This window comes from Adiantum capillus-veneris, chromosome 6, assembly GCF_014529385.1.
Source record: "Adiantum capillus-veneris isolate H3 chromosome 6, ASM1452938v2, whole genome shotgun sequence".
In the NCBI taxonomy this organism is placed as follows: Eukaryota; Viridiplantae; Streptophyta; class Polypodiopsida; order Polypodiales; family Pteridaceae; genus Adiantum; species Adiantum capillus-veneris.
The window spans coordinates 104704834-104724029 of NC_140936.1; the positions used below are offsets into that span (position 1 = coordinate 104704834).

Genomic DNA, 19196 nt, shown 5'->3' on the forward strand with positions numbered 1-19196 from the left:
AATTTAGAAAGTCACTTATTTTTCTCATTAGTGGTGTTCTTTTACCTTAGGAAAAACAATAAAAAAGAGAAAACAAGAGAGTTTTCATAGCTGGCAAATGGGCATACTAATGCTGGCTATCGATGCATTTGATTGGCTCCTCCCTTGAGAAATATGTCATTCCTTTCCAATACCGGCCGCTTCTATCTACTAACATAATATGGCGGAAGGGGGAGCTCTTTACACATGTCACAATCTGTAACCTGAAGGCTAAAGTCCAAAACTAAAAAAAACCCCTTTGCACGCGATAAAGAGGGAGAGAGGGGGAGAGAGAGAGGCCGCCGAAGGCGACCGGCCGTACTAGGCTTCAAACTACATCCACCTTTTTTGGGTTGGTGAAGCTTTCCTTTTTCATGTGTATGCACTAAAGTAAGATGATAGTAAACTCAAAACTGAATGATTATATTTAGTCTTCAATACTTTGAGCCCACTTTTGAAGTACACTTTGTCCAACACTAGGAGATGCGCTATCTTTAAGGTTTCAACACTAAGGCTGGTTCACATCAGACCTCTGGAAGACATGGCACTTTATGAGCTCTTCTGGGTGGAAAAGCTCCAAAATGTCCACTTCCGTCGTCCATGTCTTCACATTGATGGCGGAAAAAAATGTGAAACAATTTTCTTCCACTGAATGTTGTGAACACTAAGAGGCGGCGGAAGAAAAGAGTAGGAGGCAAGTGTGGACAAAGGGGTTGTATTAACGTGATTGGTGCCAATATGGCACTTTTTGCCAATGTGGAAGGTGGAAGAAAGAACTTTCGGGAGGGAAAGGTGGAGGTGGGGGGCGGGGGGGAACAAAGTCCCTTTTTCTCTTCCACGATGTGACACTCCATCTCACTTTTCCGCCGCCCTATCTGAACAGCAAGGTCCAGATAGCGCATTCTTGTTGGTTTACAAGCATATTAGGATTGTTAGCCCTTCAATCCCAAAAGCATATGGGCAGATGCATTTCTAGTGCTTACCAGCTCTAGGATTGTTAGCCTCCACGTAACCATCAAGACGTATCTTTTTTTAACCACAACTGTGAAATCAAATTCTCTCACTATTCCCTTGTCGAAGGAAGGGAAGGAAGGACGCTAAGGAAGGACGCTGTGGTGAGCTAAAGTTTTTCACTAAGTGCAAAGTGATGATTACTGTAGTGTTCTCTCTTCACTCAATAGTATCATTACTTGGAGTTGGCTTGATATGAAGTGATTCCTTACACTAGATTCAATTGAGGAGGAAGTCCAAAAACATGTGCAATCAAGATAAAATAATTAATTTCTACCATTAACATTACTTTCTTGCTCTAGGCAGTGTAAATGTTGTAATGTCAACAGTATCTCTCTTTTCTGATCGGAGATGGGTTATATGAATGCAGGGGAGGGCTCCTGAGTGCAGGAAAGGGAGGCGAGGATGTGATAGTGGGAGTGCTAGATACCGGCATCTGGCCTGAGCGCCACAGCTTCGCTGATGACGGCTTCTCGCCCATTCCTTCTCGCTGGAAAGGTACCTGTGAAAAATCTTCCTCATTTGACCCCTCTGTTAACTGCAACCGCAAGCTCATTGGCGCCCGCTCCTTCTTCAAGGGTGCTGAGGCCAACGCTGGCCCCATCAACGAAACAATTGAGTTCAAATCCCCCCGGGACTCTGAAGGCCATGGCACCCACACTTCGTCCACCGCTGCGGGCTCTGGAGTCCCCAATGCCAACCTCACTGGCCTCGCCAATGGCTTTGCCTCTGGCATCTCTCCCCACTCCCGTCTTGCCATGTACAAAATCTGCTGGGCCACTGGTTGCTTTGACTCCGACCTCCTCGCTGGCTTCGAATCTGCCATTGCCGATGGTGTAGATGTCATCTCCCTCTCTGTTGGTAGTGACCCTCTTGATTATTACAATGACGCCATTGCCATTGGTACCTTCGCTGCTATTTGGAAGGGCATTGTTGTCTCTTGCTCTGCTGGTAACTCTGGCCCTGGTGCAAAATCTGTATCAAATCTTGCACCGTGGATTTTCACTATCGCTGCTAGCTCGATAGACCGTGATTTCCCAGCTCCGGCTGTGCTGGGGAACAAGGAATCATTCAGAGGTGAGTCACTGTTTGTAAGCGAGGATACACCAAAGATATTGCCACTGGTGTATGCAGGCAATGCTGTAGTGGACGGCGGCAACGCAAGCGATGCAGGTTTATGTGCAGATCCAGCCCTCTTTAACAAATCCATGGTGAAAGGAGCTGCCGTGTTTTGCGACAGGGGAGGCGACATTGCTCGTGTTTTCAAGGGCTTTGCGGTACAACAAGCTGGTGGTGCTGCGATGATTTTAGGAAATGATGAAGCTAGTGGCAATGAGCTTATTGCAGATGCTCATGTTCTACCAGCCACTTTGGTAGACCATGCTGATGCTCTAACAATCAAGGAATACATCAGTACAGACCCCTATCCAACTGCACACATAGATTTCCAAGGAACTAAGCTAGGCTTTAAGCCAGCCCCGGCCGTTACAGCTTTCTCCTCGCGAGGTCCGAACTTAATTACGCCAGAGATTCTCAAGCCGGACATTACGGCACCAGGCCTCAACATCTTGGCTGCCTGGACAGGTTTTGCTGGACCGACAGGTGTACCAGAGGATACAAGGCAAGTCGAGTTTAACATAATTTCTGGCACATCCATGTCATGCCCACATGTTGCCGGAGTCACTGCGTTGCTCAAAGCAGCAAAGCCCAAATGGAGCCCAGCAGCTATCAGATCTGCCCTTATGACATCAGCCCGAACAATTGACAACACTGGAAAGACCATCACAGACAAATCAACCGAAAACGCAACAGACCCCACAGCCTTTGGTGCTGGTCATATCCATCCAAATGCTGCCCTCAACCCCGGCTTGATCTACGATATAACTCCAGAAGACTATGTCGACTTTCTTTGCAGTCTTGGCTATACGGAGAGCATGCTGAGCGTCTTTGTTAGCTCCTACGATTGCAGCAACTCTTCTATCAGCAAACCTGGAGACCTCAACTACCCTTCGTTTAGTGCAGTGTTCAATCAAAGTATGAATAGCACATACACATCCACATTCACAAGGACTGTTACAAATGTAGGCTTTCCAAACTCCACATACACGGTGTCTGTCGTAAATCCACAATATGTCAATGTCTCAGTTGAACCCTCAACCCTGGCTTTCGAGCATGCATACCAAAAGCTTTCTTATACACTCACATTAAGTGCTGAACCGCTTTTGTTCATACCAGAGAATCCAGAGGCTTTGTCTTTTGGGTCTCTTGTCTGGTCTGATGGATATCATAAAGTACAGAGTCCAATCTCCTGCATGTGGCAAGGATGATGAGCTTTTGTAGCTAAACTCAATCTTTCAAAAGCCAAGCAAATGACAAAATGTAATGTCCAAACCAGAATATTATACACAATTTGAGCCTTGGGCAAGGCCTTCCTAATAAAAATGATTTGCTCTTTTTCTCAACAAATCTCATATTTCTGACAAACTTGTCATAGAATCTTTGCATCAAGTTTGTGCATGTGCTCTACATCTTCCAGCAGGCATATCCGTAGAGAGGAGTGCACAGCGTTCTCTTTGGATTACACAAGCAGAGATTTCATGCAGAGAGCTATAAACGGCTCTCAGCTTTCGATCACACAAGCACAGGTAAAAGAGAACATACCCTTGTTTTGTACTCATTACACCTCATCGCCACCCTGCTATTCATCAGAATACAGCCCTTAAAACGTACTTGGAAACCCCTCCACACTACATCATAGTAGTACACACTATATGATACTAGTACGGCCGGCTGCCTTCGACGGCTTCTCTCTTTCCCTCTTTATCGCGTGCAAAGGGGCTTGTTTTTGTTTTGGATTTTAGCCTTCAGGTCGCAGATTGCCATAGGTGTAAAGAGCTCCCCCTTCCACCATATTATGTTAGTAGATTAGAGCCATGGCCCGTCCATTCACATTTGTAAATTCGGGAAAGTTTTAGTTATTGGATATTAGATTCATGTCTTTTCAAAATCGACCACCCATACATCAAAAACAATGTGTTGGTCTATTAGCACGTAGCAACGGGCAATGATGAAGCACATAAATTTGCAACAATATTAGCTACGAAGGACGGATACAACATTTTGAGAGAGAGAGAGAGAGAGAGAGAGAGATGACACTTTGAAAAGAAGAAAATGCCAAAGGAAAAATAAAGAAGAAGAAAAACACCTCTTTATATGGACACAAAATGTCTTTGACTTTCCACCTTCATATGTAGACTTTTCATCTTCATGTCTTTTGACTTTCCACTTTCCTATGTCATTTCATTTTCTAAACTCACCTTTCACTTATGCACTTAATATGTTTTGAAAGAATTATTTTTTTTCTGAGATTGAGGAGACCTAATCGCTCCTACTTTATTTATTCATTTATCTCAAAGATTCCGTGTGATTCCCTTACTTACACCTCAAGGTAATCTCCTACGCTTACCTCATAAAAGGAAGAGGGTAGAGAACTCGAACCCATGCCGATGGAAGTAGAATCAACTTTTGGTGTCCCACCTAACCACTGGATCAGTCGTCCTCAGATGCTCCCGATGCACCTCCATTGATTAAAAAAAAACATTTCGTTGCTCTCCTGCGAGTCTCTACGCCCACCCTTCCACTTCGCCTGCCGCCACCCTCACCCCTTGTCCTCTATCGGGCACCTTGCCATGTACTGCAATAGATGATGTCGTGCACAAGAAGCTCCTGAAGCACTTCTCTCTCTCTCTCTGTCTCTCTCTCTCTCTCTCTCTCTCCACGCTGCAATCGGAATCTCCTCCTAAGAGACTGCATGAGGAGGAGGAGAATCATTGTTGATTCTCCTCTTCTTTTCTTTTTCAAAAATTGTATCACCTACTCGGCCAGTTCGTGCTCCGCGTCTTGTAGAAAGCCGCATGCGTTCATTGAAATGCATGAGATTTCAGCGTAAGTATATTTGTAAATCTTGGGAAAAAATTGTAAATTCAGTCCATGTGCTCTTACCCCTATGCTCGCATGTGTTCATTGAAATATAGGAGATTTTAGTGTGTGATATTGTAAATGCAAGCGGATTTGTAAATTTGGGAAAAAAATGTAAATTCAGTCCTCCTCGCGCCGCCAAATTCCATGACTCATGATTGACCCCCCCCCCCCCCCCCCCGGCAATTTGTCCCTCCACCATTGATTCCATTTGAAGTGGCCTGTGTGATATAGTATTGAGATACCCAGGTTTACTAACTCAGAAGAGATGGCCTCCATTATAGCACTTTCAAACTAACATGCATTAGGGTAAAGGAGCCAGTTTAGAGACACTCAAGAAAAAAAGTGTAATTTTGGGTGGGATTTTGCAAATTTGGTCAGATTTGAATTTTGAAATTTGCATGAGATTCCTCATGCAAAGGCGGATTAGGTAATACCAAGTTTGATATTTTTTTGATTTAATTTGGGTAGTCAATTTGAGAAAGTTTAAATTTTGAGGTCTTTTAGGGGTTAGAAACACCCAAGGCCCAGTAATGGTACAGTTTTCAACAAATCACAAGTTGACACATAAGCAAGATTCCTAGCATATTCCAAATTTTTGTCTCTAAATTGGGGCGTGCATGACTTTTAAAAGGCACATGTGTTACAACTGGCTCCTTTACCCTACAATTATGAAAGTGAGAGAGAACCTTCAAAATTATCCACCATAAAAGCACTTTGCATGCCTCATATCCATAAATAAATAAAATTATAGTTGTACATGCATTCCTGCTCGCATGATACAATGAGCATCCGTGAGCGCTATCACGGTCACATGGTCACACTTGAACCCATGACCCAGATCGTGGAGGACAGTTGCTCAAAAACGAAGCTAGCTCCTTTGGACACCTCTTATCCAAATTTTAAAATACTTCAATATCCCCATTGTCGTTCCTATCCAAGTGTATTGTTTACCCAAGTATACTTTTTTGTGTACTGGAAAAATCGATGGCTCTCATTTGTGTATGTGGTTCATATTTATGTACCACCCTTCATCCCATCTCCATTGTCCGTGTTAGATATAGCTAAGGGGTGGCCATCACTCCATCTTTCAAGTTATGCTCTGCCTTCATGTGGCAGCCTCTTATGGTGACAATAGGCAAAGTTGTGGAAGGCTAGCGGCCTACATGAGAGTGTGCCTATTTGAGCCCTACAGCCAGCATGAGGGTAGGTTCACGCAAGGTAGTACTTGAAAATATATCTTTCGAGTCATGCGCTCAAAACTTTGGCTAAGATTTGACCATGTGGTCAAATCTTATGCTCCTTTTGAAGGTGAGAATTGAGAAATTTCCTAATTTACAAATATGGTGTTCTTCCTTGACCTGTACATATGAGCGAGATAATTAGACATCAATTACTCTTGCTCTTTTATGGACTTCTCTATTAAGAGAGCATGATGCTTTCATATTTCTTGGTCCTCACTCTATCCACAACTTTATTTCTGTTGAGCTATCTACTAAGCTATGAATTCATGACTTTGAGGTGGGAAATGTGATAAAAGGAGATAGAGCTTTCAAAGGGCAAGAGGCCTTAGCCATTCCATTGATTGGGAAGCTAAGGCTCCATGTGCAAAGCTATGTCAACAAAGAAGATTTCTTCATCTCTCTATTCAAGCATGAAGATGTTATCTCGATAGCACTTTAAAGTTTCCTAAAAGAAATGTCTTTTTTTCCTATAGAGGCAAGGATATTACACTTGATGTAAGTAGTACTTGCAGTACTATACCACTTGTACATATTCAAGCTTAAGACAAAGTAATGAAAAGTTCTCTTTCTTGTTATATGGTATTTATCAACGAGTCTAAGAAAGATGCATGTGTTTCTAAATGAAGTCAAAAATGAAAGTAAAGAGGAGTTAGAATTCTCTAGTTTCCTAAATGAGTTTCAAGATGTGTTTACGAATGACGTTCTTGATGAGCTACCTCCCAAAAGGGAACAAGATGATCATTCCATAAAACTTCTAGCAGTAGTTCACCTTCTAATATGCCTTCTTATTGAGTCTTACTCATCAATAGAAGGAGATAATGAGGCAAGTGAATGAGCTTATGGAAAATGGGATGGTCAGGCCTAGTCCATCTCCATTTTGTTCACCAATTCTATTAGTACAAAAGAAAGATGGTACTTATAAAATGTGTGTGGACTATTGGGTGCTTAATCATATAACCACAAAGAATAGATTTCCTATTCCCAAGATAGAAGATCTATTTGATAAATTACAAGAATTTACTTACTTTAGCAGAATTGATCTCAAAAGTGGTTATCATTAGATAAAGATTGTGCCAAAAGTTATTCATAAAATGGCTTCTCATATAATCTTTAGCCTATACGAGTTCTTGGTACTCCCTTTTGGGCTTACCAATGAATCAATTAACTTTAATTGAATGATGGAGAGGCTCTTTTACACTAGTTTGGTAAGGCCATAATTCTAGCTCATTATATGATTCTTTGTACGTCTCTTATGTGAAAGAGAACTCTATCTATGTAGCGGAGTTGCCTTCTACTGAGTTGTAGCATAGCCGGCTTGGTCATATGAATCAAAAGGAAATGAATTATCTACAACATCTTGGCCTATCTTAAACTATTTTGATTTTAGTTTGTGTGAGCATTGCATATATGGAAAACAGACTAGGCTTACCACTTTGCCTTTGGATCAAAAGTAATGATGTAGATGGAGCAGAGATAGGGGAGAACGAGCCATGGAGGAGGGGGGAAGGTTGTATGAAGCATGCAGCGTCTCTCTCTCTCTCTCTCTCTCTCTCTCTCTCTCTCTCTCTCTCTCTCTCTCTCTCTCTCTCTCTCTCTCTCTCTCTCTCTCTCTCTCTCTCTCTCGTGCGCGCGCGATCGAAGAATAAGGCATGGCCTCCCTCTGTCCGAAGCAACACTCTCTCTCTCTCTCTCTCTCTCTCTCTCTCTCTCTCTCTCTCTCTCTCTCGTTTCCACCATGAGAGCGTGCATGGAAGAGCCAGCCAAGGGCAAAGCCGCATGAGTCACCTCTTATATGGGGGGTTTCATGGAGGGCTCATGAACGCGACACAGCATACAAACTGTCCCTGCAAAGCCGAAACTGGACTACAGGAACGGCTGGTTGCACAGAACGGTGGCGAGGTCGACCTACGAGAAAATCTCCATGACCCGGCTCGTTGGGAGCGCAATGAATTAAGGAGGAAATTTCGTTGAAGATGCTTGGAGCAGCACAGCCGGATGGAGATCTCCCTTCGTCAACCGGCGCAGTCATCCATCGCTGCTACAGCAGAAAAAGAAAACGAAGTTTTTTAAAAACTTTTTTTCTTCTTTTTTTCCCTACCCAACTAAGGGCTTTGGCCCATGGTGCATAGTAGCCTCCGTTTGGGCCGTGAGAACTTGCATGCCACATGCAACTGGTATGCACGGCATGCAGCTAGCAAGGTCTCCCTTCGGAGTTCACAGGCAGCAACCAAGGACCCACAAGCGAGATCAACTTCGAGTTGCCATGCGAAATTTTTTTATCACTCCTGGATCGATCACCTTCGATCATCCCAAGTTCAACACATGACTGGTGAAGCACGGTTTTGAATACACCATACTTCCAACTGAGCTTAGAAGTTTTTCTACAAGAACGTAAACAAGGTACCCTCTTTCAATTTTGTTTCTATCAAGTTGATTACCCTCATAGTTTCTGCAGGGTGCCAAAGTACCTCGCAGTACTGGTCAATCAGGTTGTAACTGGTATTGCAATGAGCAAGGCTCCGTACAAGGGTGCTCATGAGCACGGCTTGTGACAATTATCATATACATTACAGATTTGTTGCATATATCATTGAGAAGTATCCAAATCAAGCATAGCTTGAGTACAAATAACCTCTCTAGCATCTCGAGGAGATTGTCATGACCTATGGCTAGACTTTGCTAGACAACTTCTACGAAAGAAAGATCCAAACAGGAAAGTTCACGGACCGTTGATGGTCTTATCTAGTCAAGGACAACCGTAATCAAGCTAAGCAGGTAAACATTCATACCTTGCAAGTATATTTTTGCTTCGCAATATGATGTACAAGTAGACAAGGTCCATTTTTTTTGTGCATGATCGACAAGGTCGAATCTCTTTGCTATGACAATCTGTCGTCAATAGCATTTGTTGGCAATGAGGCCAGACAAAGTTCTATGAAGCAAGGCTTCAATTTATACATCTTGCATTGAAGCTGGCCATGTTTGGCATCTACTATGAGCATCCAAAATTGGGAAGGAATAGGAAATGTGTTTTGCAGGTTATTTCATTATGTACCAGACGGGTGTATAGGATATACGAGGGCGTCTGTGCAGATATGGCTATAAGACATTTTGGAATGAGTTTTTCCTTCCAAATTTCATGACAACTGGTTGCATCAACAACGACCAGCTTAGCCAGGTTTAAGTTTTTCTTGTTTTTCCCTATTTACACTTTACTTGGCAACTACTGTCATTGTGCAAAGCAAAGTGCTTTGGCAATTTTAGAAGAAGCACGGCTTTGGGGTACTGACAAAAGAGGGAATATCAGCTCACAAAATCCCTACCAGTCTAAACTGTGCAAGGCACTTAAGGTTTTGGTTCTCACGTTTGAGGCCATCACTCTCCACAAAGGCTTACAATTCCGCATGCAAGGCATGCTAGTGAGGTGGATTTAATTCTATCGTTTCATGCATTACGCTTCCGCTATCACACTCGCAACTCTGTCAAGGACAGAGTTAGACTAAGGATGGATTGTTCACTATGCTTGTTGGTTGCTATCAACACACACCAACACTAACAGGAACCTAAATCAAGGACTTATTGTACGGGCAAAGTGTCAATGCTAAGTCGTCCTAAAGTCACGACCCCATACATGGTAAGTGGGGCAAGCTGTGGCTTGTTTTTTCTCTTTCCTCTCTTGATGACAGCATTATACAGGCAGACTGTTGCATGCTTATAGGATAATCAGCCAGTCAAGCATAAGATGTCTAAGACCACACATTCTAGGCACACACACAATAGAAATTTAAGGAAATTTCCTTAGCCTAACATGCTCTTCTTTTCGTTCTCTATCTCTCTCTCTAAGAAAAAAAAAAGAAACTCTTCTAAGAAGCTTTTGATACATGTTTTGCTCGTGAGTCAGCTTGAGCCAAGGTGCTCTAACTCACAGCTAGCACGTGGCTAAGATGCTACTCAAATTAGTCTTCATCGGTTCGTCGATTGAACAGTATTTTGCATAAGGGCTATGCTCCAAACAGGCTAAGAGCCATTGTCAGGCCAAGGGTAAGACCCAACTATTGGCATTCTTTGGGTGATTGTTTTCAAGATCTACCCAAGGAAGTACACATTGACGTTAATGGACAAGCAAGAGTCTTGTCATTACGTATGTTTAGTGTGTCATTTTGCACTACATGTTTTCATTGCAACGCTCGATTTGAGTTTTTGATAACCTTAAACTCCCATCAGCTGCTCTCTACCATGGAGTATAGATGCAACAATAGGTTGAGACAGCATGGCTCTCCATAAGAGCTAGGCATTTCACATGTGTGGATCTCCGGCTCCCTCTATAGCACTACGAATTGTCTATGGACATACTATTTTGGGGTAAGACCCGGTGGGTGATTGCTACATCACCCATAGGGATTAAGGATCACAGTTTGTTCTCCATTGAGGATCACAGTTGATCTCTCCTAGTTATACTTTCAAGGAAAGAATTCCGCAATCTACCACACGGTAGCGAACGAACACACTTTTCACGTTGATTCCAATCATTCTGTACACGATTGACTATGTTGGTTACCGTTATCTGCTAGTTGAGCAGCTTCTACATACCAAGGGGTTTCACTACGTAGATTCTAATCCAAGGGCTTGGATTGCAAAGGCAACACCCCGGGTTCCCAGTGCAATGCTGTTTGTTTTTTCAGGTAGGGGACGTACTCCTCTCCATTTGAATACGGGTAAGTGAACATTACGTTCAATCTCCAGGTACGTATCTATTGATTTGGTGTTATTCCATTTTTAGTATGCTTTGCTTGGTTTTTCAAGACATATAAGTACGCTTGAATGTTACAGAGCCATGCCAAGGGAATGTCAGCACAAAGTATTTTGGGCCAAGTGTCCAATCTATCTTTCTGCCTTATGCTGTTAAGAACCTACTTGTAGGGTTCAATTTGGCACATGTTGTCACATGGGATACAACATGGTCTAGGAACTCAAGGAGTTTGGTTTAGCCAGTGTGGAGCAATGAATGAGGGTCCCTCTCACTCTTGTCTTCGCAGAGTGTTTAGAGTTACCTCCACACACAAGTACATCTTGTACTTGAAGGATGTTCTTTTTTTAGACATCCTTAGTTGAGACATATTCCACATGTGGCGAATATGAGTCTCTGGGACTGACACTGGCGCCCCCTATTTCAAATATGTGTCACGACAAAGTCCCTACGTGCTGGTCAAATCTGTTTTCTCGACCATTTTTTTTTAGCACGACGTATCAGGAGCAATTTCAGTGGCCAGAAATTGTCGGATACTTAGAATGACTTGTTCAGCTACAAGTATTGCTAAAAAACCTTTTAGATAGTTATTTATACATATAGCAAGGCTATAAGTTGTTAATGAAAAAGTTTCATTGTCTGTACCAAGAAGTGATCAATGTTTCACCTTCTATTGTGATTCAGAAATTTCAGCAAGGCTTGCAAGAGATTGCAACTGAAAGTATTTACTTTATTTTCAAAACTATTTACATTCCTTTTTAATGTGTGCTAGGCGCATCACATTTGCCATAAGTATTGGCAAGGATCACCATGGATATACAGGTTCGGATCTGTTTTTTGCTAGATGCATGCACACTAGGTGTTATGGGCCCTAGTGTTTAGCAAAGGCTGATTTGGAACGGCATGCATATTCCTCAAGTTGTTGCTTATGAAGCATTTTGCACTCTATGTGCACTATCTCTATGAAATTCCTTTTGGGTCTACTAATCACCAAAAGAGGTCATGGCTCGGTTTGGGTCTTTGTGGATTTTTCAAGTTAACCACGATGGTTATTCCGGACATTGCTGATTCCTCAACAATGTTATACGCTATTGTGATTCCCCGTTTACTAGTCGTCTGGGAAGACTGTCTGTAAATCGTGGGGGAAACACACCTCAGTACTATTAGTTATCCAAGGGGATAAGCAGATTACAAAGTGTGAGGGAACACACCTCAGTACTATCAGTTATCCAAGGGGATATACAGATTATAAAGTGTAATCTAGTGTTGAAGGATATGCAAAGTGCGTACGTTAGCACCAAGCGATTCAATCAGTAAGCATTTATTGCTCTACTTAGAGTTTTCTTACTATAAGTTAAAGCATGTTTGCGACTAGGTGTAGTCTCTTCATGTATAACTCAGGTTCTCAACCTTGCACACTCGTTAGGGTGGGGTTGTTTACTGATGATGAAAATTGGGAACAAGTCAAGGACTTAAACTTGGCTGATGAGTTATGTCAGCAAGTTACTTTCATGGAAAGTGACAAGAGGTACACTTTTTGGTACAAATCTTTGTTGTGATAAACTCGTTTACCATGCTCATGAGCGTTCTAAATGGAGTCTACACACCATGTTTGGATAGGAACGGTACCATTAGATGGTTACAAATGGACAACAATGTAGAAAATCAAGATGTTACTCTTGGTTTCATTGAACCTCCTACTGACCCGGTTCGGCTCAAATGAACCGTTGGATCCATGAGGGATGTTACGGTAGAAGACATTAGTGTTCTTATGAAGATACCATCGCTTGTGTTTTCGCGGACGAAAACGCTTCTCCAAGGGGGGAGTAATGTCAGGACAAGGGTAGGACCAGTCACGGCCAAGGGCCACTATGGACATGCAGTCAAGGGGGTCCCTATATTTAGCAGGCCAAGGGCCTATATAGGGTATGGCTGGGTGGAGATTATCATGTTCAGTCCCCATGTCCTTTCATGTGGCCTCAAGTTTGGTTACACAAAAAATTTGATTCTACTAGTGATATGCCTACCACTAGTAATTCTCCAGAGACATCTAGTGATGCTCATAAGAGAGATGTGTCTAGCAGTCAGCAGGTAATGAGAAGATCTACATGTGTCTCTCATGCCTCTTAGTGTTTTCAGCCAAGGTTAGACTATTTGTTGGTTACTGACTATGGAGAGCCTACCTACTAGCAATAAGCTATTGAGATGGAAGATAGTATGAATTGGATCAAGAAACGCAATCTAAAGTACAACTCCATCATGAAAAATGAAACTTGAAAATTGACAGAGTTGTTGGAGAGCAAAAAAGTGTTTCCTTCCAAATGGGTGTACGAAAAGAAGTACATGGAAGAGAACCCCGAGCCTAGGTACAAATCTAGATTGGTTGTTGAGGGTTTCAAGAAAAATAAAGGAGTGAATATTTCAATGAAATTTTTATATAATGGTCAAGATGACTACATTATGTCTTGTGCTTGGACTAGTAGCCACTGAGGACATCGAACTTGTCTAGATGGACTTGAAGATGGCTTTTCTTCAGGGGGATTTTGGTGAGGATATCTAAATGAAGCAGGCATTGGGTTTTGAAGTCAAACCTAAGAAGCCTACGAGGGAAAAACTAGTGTGTAGATTGGCTAGAAATTGTATGGCTCAAAACAACACTCAAGGCAGTGGTATATGAAGTTTGACAAGTACATGTAGCGCCAAGTGTATGAAAGGAGCCAAAAAGATCACTACTTGTATACCAACAAGTTGATGATGCTTCACTTATCGTTCTGATACTTTACGTTGATGATATGCTCATTTCCAAGAAGAATAAACATGAGATTTCCATCATGAAGAAGTCACTTATCATGAAATTTTCTATGAAAGATTTGGGTGATGCAAGTCACTTTCTTGGTATGTGTATCAACAGGGATAGAGAACATGGAATACTAGAGTTTTCTTGGGAAAAGTATATCCACAAGGTCTTACAATGCTTTAATATGCAAGGAGGGAGAGATTCATTGAGTACCCCAATACATGCATAGGAAAAACTTAGCAAGAATGATGCTCCCAAGTCTAAGTGAGAAAGAATAAATGGCCAAGGTGCCATATTCTTCATTAGTTGGGAATCTTATGTATGCCATGGTACTGGAGATTGATTTTGTAGTGGAAGTGGTTAGTAGATTTATCCCAAATCCTTGCCAAAAACAATGGTAAGCAAAGAAGCATGTTTTGAGATATTTGAAAGGTACGACGGACAAATGATTATGCTTTGGAAATAGAGATACATCCATTGTGGGTTACACAGATCCAGATTATGTGGGTTGTGTAGATAGTTGGAGATCCATGTCTGGCTATGTTTTTGTTTTCTGGAGCAGGTGTGTCATGAATATCGTGCATTTAGAAGTGTACATCATATTCCACCATAGAGACAGAGTATGTGGTAATGTCATATGCTAGCAAGGAAGCTGTGTGGTCAACTTTCCTAGTGGGAGATCTTGCCACTACTTAGACTCTAGTGCTAGATTATGATAGCTAGAGTGAGATTGTGTTAGCAAATAACCCCGTGTTTCACTTCAAGTCAAAACACATAGAAGTCCTTTTTTATGTGATACATGACATATTGGCTAGCAAGCATGTCAAGGTTCATACATATGAAAGCCCTATAGATGCTCTCATGAAGAGCCTACCTTTGAGTGGTTTGCATATTACATGGAGATGTTGGGTATAGGGTGAATCCACTTGAGTGATTCACAGTTGTCCAAGTTGTATATTAATGGATACTTGGGCCACCTTGGCCTTCATGTTGAAGATTGTTAGGGTTCATGCCAACTACATGGACACCCACCACATTGATCGTAGTAGCCTTATTGTTTTAGGGCTAACTACTCCCCTATTCATGCTCACAAGCACGACACAGACAACATACTTGTCATCCGGTGACACGACTAACCCGTAGGTGCACGGAGGCAATCTCGTTAGCTTGTCAGGCTGACACCAACCTACACATACGCACTTCTATGATGCATCAATCACTAATCCTTGTTAACTCCAACCCACTCTATCCCTAAACGCTCATAACACCGTTTACACATCAAATGAACTCGGAATTGCTTCAAACTTACTAAGCACCATCCCCTCACTAGGATACACTTACCTATAAGTCCAATCTCACCAGATTATAACCCTAGCTACCTCAAATACAGTCGCGATAGACTCACAAGTCATAACCTAAAAGTGTGCGAAACTTGAGTCTATGAACATCTATGCGTAGCTAATCTCGCCCTTGTTCCATAAAGTACTTGATTGTTGAAAACAGACACCGTTTGTACTACTTACAAGCAAAACAAGCTCGTGGGAAGATCGCTCGCGAATAGCTCGAAGATGGGAATGCGTGGCGTGGGCGCGTAGCTCTCGACGAGGCTACCGCGATGGTGTGGTCGCTTCGTGAATCCGGTGAGGGAGATGCGCGTAAGGAAGAGGATAAGATCACACACACTCTCTCTCTCTCTCAGACTCGTACGACACAGAATTAATTATTCAAATGTTATCAAAAATGGTTCTAAGGTGACCTTTATACTTTAGTCACCTTAGCTCAAAATGTACATGGGGTTTTAATTGAGTTCTACTCATCATAATTACAAAGTGGAAACGCATTGCGTCCCGGCCAACTAATAAATCTATACATAATCCAGACAATTGGATAAAGACGATAGAAAAATTGGCATTACAAAGGGAATTTGATAGTCATTACAAAGGGGGTTTATACAACTGTTGGGATCCAACACTCCCCCCCTCCTAGTTCATGTCTACCATGACATGACTGGCTTCGTCTTCAATGCCTTTGTCTTCTTTCCTGGTTTATTTGATATAGAAAGGCATCATATCTCATAGATTCCCTCGCCGTTAATAGGCCTAAAATTTGTGATTTGTAACTTTTGATCAATTTATTACATATCATTCTGGGATATCTATATGATACGTATGGCAAGCTATCCTAGGATATAATGATACAAACGATGTTTATGTGTTGTCACATTCTTACAATCCTCTATTTCTCCTAAAAAATAGTCCCTATACTTATCATTAAGCGGGTAGTAAATTATGGTGTTCGTACTCTTGGATAAGTGTCTTGGAACACCAAAATTTCTAACTCTATTTGCTGGAATTACATCAGTGACCTTGTCCCAAAGCCACTCATTCAGAGTTTGCTCGGTGCCGTCAGAAGTAGCAACAGTGACGCCCAAATGTGTAGGCAACAAGTAGTATAACTGCACTACTCTCAATTCTTCTCCCCAACAGATTTTCTTTAAGTCGGTAGCCAGGCATCCTAACTTCCGAGCGTTGATGTAGTAAATCCCATCTTCGGGGGTCCAGTTGATCTCCCATCCTTTATCAATGCGAGTGGAGTGCGGTGTATTGACCTTTAGCAGCATCTCCATCACGTCTCGTCAAAAACAATAATTTGGAAAATAATGTTGTTTGAAACTTTTACGTTGGGTAGAATGTAAGGTCTCAACCTTTCTTCAGAACCAATCCCACATGTAAATAATTGAACCCAGTTTGAATACTGCAAAAAGTTACTATTTTTGACAGTATTTCTGAATCCGTCGGTGCCAAGATGTTTAGAATGTTATAGAGCTTTCAAAAATGAATAAAAACAATTTTTGTGAAAATTTTCCTAAAAGTAAGTTTAGGGTCACCCGACCCGTCTAGTTTTGACCGGCTCGTCAAACTGCACCCCTATCCAGAATTTGAAAAAAATACAATTTTAGACATCGAGAGCTGTTAAATATGGTAGGTACTCGGGATGATGCACCTTAGCTCCGTCTTCGTAGAGGAAGTTTCGGAAGTAAAATCCAAGCTGTAACGATCGTCGAAGGATAAAAATAATTTTTTATTTATAAGGCTAGCAAGGGCACCGGCACTTGGGGACTGGTGTGTGCACAGGCTCTAGGCCACTGGGAGCTTGCTTTAGCAGTTAGAGGGAGCCCCCACTCATCTAGGAGCTTGTGGGAGAGTTTCCAAGCAAGAGAGAGAGTGTGAGACTCAGTTAAAGCAACCAAATTGGACACTTACAAGCTACGCACTCAAGCTGCCATGCATGACCAAAGTGCTTATCCAGATGCAATTAGTAGCATAATTCGACCTCTTGAGGTTAAGAGCCTAATGATTGACAACATAATGAAGACTAGATTAATTAAGAGAGGATTATACTAATTACATGTGATTAGCACTAGCCTTCTAAGCATGGGCATTAAGCTCAAAGGCTAGGCCATCAAGACCTCCTCTAGGGAGAGAGTTCTCAAAAGGACCACTCAAGAATGACCTCTCATTAAGCATAGGGATCTTTTATAGTTTTGGGCCTCAAACCCTTCAACTATGGGATAAAGTGAGCTCTCTAGCTTAAACTCATACAACTTTGGAACTCCTAAATGAGCCCAAGCCCTATATAATGAAAAGTAAATATTGTGCACTATGGCACATCCACAGCTTGGTGCATAATTGGTGTAGCCGTTAGCCGCTGCTAACACTCCCCCCTTCCTAATTTGGTGCACGTCCTCGTGTGCCGGTGAAGCAAGACACGCTGACATGGTATAAAGCAAGTCCATGGAATAAATGTTGAACTGCAAAACATAAGAACAAGTAATGAGCATCAAAGGCCACCAAGATTGAATAAAACATGAAGCATAAATGAATAATCATGCAAAGTGATTTTTTTGCTTCTAAAAGATGGGTCAATCATAGCCAAAAACTAGACAACATAAAGCAAAAAGATACTCAAACTATTGTGAAGATTAAACCACTTGAAATTTCAGTTTTATGCATGAAACACAAGCAATCAATTATGACCCTAGGCTAATGCAAGTTCATAAACCTACTAGCCTAAAAACTATGTGAACAATCTCAATAAATCATTCAAGTCTATCATGTCTACGGGCTATAAAAAAGTTCCTAATCTATTAGTACATTGTCAAAGCTTTTTGAAGCTCATGGAAGTTTTGATTTAGCCATTCATTGAAAAATTAAGGCACAATCACAAGGCTACCACCCCAAGGAAAGTCTAGGTGCGACTCTCGGCTCCTTGAACCCTCAAGAAGGTGTTCCAAAAGCCTACTAGCTTACCAAGGCAACAACTATCCCCTATCAGCCCAGGGCATCGGTTTAGGGCCTTGACCAAGTGAGCCAAGGTGATTCCCCTCGCCTACCAAGTGCCAATAAGGCGCTAAGCCTCACAAAGACACATCATAACATATAATTTTTATTTTCATGTGCCTTAGTAGCATTTTTGCTACTTTTTTGGACACTTCTTTGCTTCATGGTTCATTTTTTTAGCACATTTTTGAATACTTCCTTTATGAGATACTAATGGCAATTGGACTAAAAAAGACTAAAGCCTAATCATAGCCCTAGGTCATGACAAAAATGAGTGGAGTATTAACACTAGAATGGTAACCTAACAGGACATAAAAGTGTCCTTTCAGGGTTTTGGGAAAAATTTCCAAAACCATAGTAGATCCACTCATTTTGAAAAATCCTTTCATGAGCTTATAGTTCAATAACTACTACATATGGAAAAAATGATAAACTTGTAATTTTTCTCATCCCTTGGTCACTACAAGCCTCCAAAGTTGATGGACTAGTGCATTTTGCCCAAAACAACAATTTCTTACGGTTGATTGCATATAAATAAGAGTGGAGATTTTTGTAGGACATGAGATAAAATGCCCCGTTAACTTCAATGGGTTGCTGACCAAAACATATGGTTGCTTTTACCTCACTAATTTTTTTTTGGGCAAAAAAAAAAGATACAAGAAGTTGCATTTTTGCCATTTTGCGGACCTATCATCAAAGTTTCTATAGTCACGCTCAATACAAATACTATAGACATGTTTTCTTAGTTCCCTTTGGGCCTCTGGATTCAAAAGGAGCCATGGAGCATGTCAAAAGGATAATGGATCTCTTATAGTTGGAACCTTGGGGGCAATGATAAAGTGCTAAATACAGCAAACATGAAAAAACTGGGTTTAGCATTATGACCTCTAGAAACCCATAGAAACGACTCAATATCTAGCCAAGTTTGTAGTCTATGATTAGATATGGTTACTACCTACAAAATACACACAATTGACCTAAGAAACTAGCAACATTGAGAAAGTTATACTTGCTACTCTAAAATGTATCGTATTCTTCAGCAATCAAAAAACTCAACCATC

General features: G+C 41.6%; 1 pseudogene; it reads left to right on the forward strand.

The window, feature by feature from the left end:
* Positions 1-1404: 1404 nt before the first annotated feature.
* On the forward strand, positions 1405-3481 carry LOC147456015 (subtilisin-like protease SBT1.7 pseudogene; annotated as a pseudogene).
* The last annotated feature ends 15715 nt before the right edge of the window (positions 3482-19196 follow it).